The following is a 3503-nucleotide window of genomic DNA, read 5'->3' on the forward strand; positions in this document are numbered from 1 at the left end:
AGGCAATGCCAGAGTACATGGGGAGAACTATAAACAAGGGTAGATACTTTTGGTCTCCTGGTTACATGCCTTTACTTTTCTTTCCCTCCATTTTTTGTTGATCTTTGGACTCGTACCCTTGTTCTTGTGTTGCCTCTCTTTGGTTTTCATGCTCTACTTTCTTGATTTAGCAATTGGGAGTGCTGATGACAATTATGAGGAAGAAGGGAGGTAATTGTGAGACTTCTGATTTTGTGACATCTCATTGTACACCCTTTATACTACAAACTTGCAAATAGACAGAGAAGGAATACTTTACTCCACCCTGTCTTTTAGCACAAAGGAAGATTTGAAAAAGAGCCCTGAAAGCCAATCATTTTTCTATTTACATGATTTGTCACGGGAAGCTTAGAGAGGTCTCTAAGATACAAGTAATTTCCTCAATCCTTAGGGTATGTACGAGTAATTGACCCAAAATAAAATCTTCAACTATACAAATACTATTTCTTCAATAAGAAAAGGTCCAAATTGGCTTTTACATTTCTAGGTTAGGAATGGACATTCTCCACCTACAAACCAAGCCTTATTGGATTAATTTGTTGAGGTCAGAATTTGTTAGCGATGTCTTTAGGCTGTGTTTGGTTTGGTAGAAAATAAGAGAGAATGTTCTTTAGGAATAATTTTACAAAATTTATTAAAAACTTTCCCTTCAACTTTCTATTTCTCTCTTTTTCAATCAAACCAAACACAACCTTAAGCATTTACATTATTGTTTAATGCCACATTCTCCATGGGGATGTCATATAAAATCAGTGAACACATTATCTAAATCATGCATTCATGTTTTAAGTACCAACTATATAACAACTTAGGCCATTCAAAATCAATGAACACATTTATCTATACTAGTAAACATGTAGGTGCATTTGCACGTAGCAGTATCTCTAAGACAAAACTATTTATAATTCAAGGGCAGTTTCTAAAAGGTTATAAGTGAGCAATTTTTGAAGTGAGAGTAAATGACATATACACCTGCTGTATGCTTAGACAAGGGGTAGAAAACATCCAATGAAAATTCCAAAAAGAATGGGTATTTTCTCTTTTATAGATAGTATAGATAAAGAATCACAATTATTTCTTCCCAATGATTGAAATATTGCAATATTGGTATCAGTGCATATGGGTACAAGATATATTCCTAGCATTTAGCATCTCTCTATTAAAAACACTCTTAGCATTATTTGAATTCTAGTCACTTTTACACCTAAATCTGAAAAGGACCTTTAAACCACCCAACAAGTTGCTTTTCATGTATGTTAAATGAAACATAATAACTTTTATTAGCTTTTATTTGCATGAAATCCTAACATATAACATATGATTATGTTCAGAAACTTCAACTAAAAATTAAAAAATAATATTCAAAATTGGTATTTGATAAACTAATGGAATAAATAGTCTATCAAATCCACATTTTATACCAAAAACTAAATTTAAATATCAAGAAATTTATATAAAAGTGTTAATAATAGAATAATTATTTTAATACTTAAACTTTATAAATTTGTACATGATAAATATGTTAAAATTTTTATAAATTATAAAATATTAAATGAATCTATCAAATCCACTAACATCAAAAAAGATTTTAATTTCAGAAAAATTTATAAAAATAAAAATATTAATAATAGAATAATTATTTCAGTAATTAAAAATTATGAATTTGCATATGATATGTATCTTAGAAATTTTAAAAGATCTGATAACATATTTATTGTTTACAAAAATAAAATATTGTTAACTAAACATTTGACAATTTAATATTTAGTTGAAATTTTTTAATGTTAAAAAGTAAAAGTAATATAATAAAAATTGATTTAATAATTAAAATATTATGTTTTGTGGCTTGGACTTAAATAGAAAATAACAAAATAATGGCTTTGTGCATGTATTTAACTTGTAAAAATTTATATAATATGTGTCTTGGACTCTTAATTGGTGCATTATTACAAAATTGTATGACACCGATGCATCCCACTATATAATGTGTTTCCATATTTTCATCCGTGTTCATGTGTTTCTCACCAATGCATCCCACTATATTACAGAATTGTATGACACCGATGCATCCCACTTGTATGTGTTTCCCTAATGTATCCATGTTTTTCCATATTTTCATCCGTGTTCATGTGTTTCCAAAGTGTATTTGAATCCATTTCTAAATTGTTTGATACAATTCTTGATACCAATACATTAATCTTTGCTTCTTCCTATAACTCTTGAAGGGTTGTCTAATGTATTTGGACCAGGGTCCAAGTGTCTAGCATCACAGATCCCCAAATCCTATCCTAGCCCAATAATTAATTGGGCCATGAAATCTAATTTAGGATGTAAAGGGGGGTAACTCATCCCTTATCCCCTAAACCCTCTCCAACCCTGGTGGTGATGGGATTTGATCCTAGGTTGAGATCCTACCAAGTGGACCACCAAGATGGGGTTAGTGGTTAAACAATGATGCACTTGGTTTTTTGTCTCAATCATTATATATTTGAACTCTAGAACAAAAAATGGCCCCTAAAGATGTTCATATTTTCTTAACAAGAAAGATGAATATATATTTCTCTTAATAACTAATGGTGGCTCAGTTAGTAGGATCCCTGACTTGTAGCAGAAATTTGGGATCAAATCCTTAAAAAAATAATTTTGGTATGAATGTGTTAATATCTGCCAATTGTTATTGAATTCTATAAATATGGGTATCTTGATATGGGATCTTGGGGTGAGTCTGAATTTCCTTTTAAAATATTGGTCTTCACACCCACCTCACAGCTTAATTGTATAGTAGTCTAGGACCTTCTAATTAACTTGCCATGTGTTTCCTTTCTCTAGAATCAAACTTGACCATCTGATTTGTTATAAAATTATTTGTAATAAGACCAAATTTAATTTGCACACATCCATCCACACCAGTCTTCCTCTCCTTTCTCCCTTCTCCCTTCCCCCTTTCCTACTTCCTCCTTAAGTCTCTCTCCTTCCTCCCTTACCTCTTCCCAACCATCCCATTAAGCCATGAGCCAAGTTAGCATGCTCTCCCTCTCTATTCCCAACCTAATTATCTAAAAATATTCCTAGAATCTCTCTCTCTCTCTCTCTCAAGATATCTCCTCTAAACCATTAGCCATGTATCATATTACCCCATTACCCATTCACCTAAAAAGTATTCCTAAAATCTCTCTCTCCTAAAATATCTCCATATACTCTCTTCTTAAATACTCTCTTAATTTCAGCTGCACCTCCTTGCATTTATCATTTTCTCTTTATTTTTGCTTCAAGATATTTTTTTTCTACATTTTTTTTATTTTCTCCTTCCAAAATTGTTTGAAAAATGGGAGTTGTGTACGACAACTCAATAGAGATGTGTACAAATAAAGTTGGAACAGTTATGTTCCACTTCTATGTCTAATCTCCTAACTTCTCTCTTCTCTTAACCTTCTATATTCTCTCCATTTTCTTATGTCATGAAC

This window comes from Nelumbo nucifera, chromosome 6, assembly GCF_055504915.1.
Source record: "Nelumbo nucifera cultivar China Antique chromosome 6, China Antique-T2T, whole genome shotgun sequence".
In the NCBI taxonomy this organism is placed as follows: Eukaryota; Viridiplantae; Streptophyta; class Magnoliopsida; order Proteales; family Nelumbonaceae; genus Nelumbo; species Nelumbo nucifera.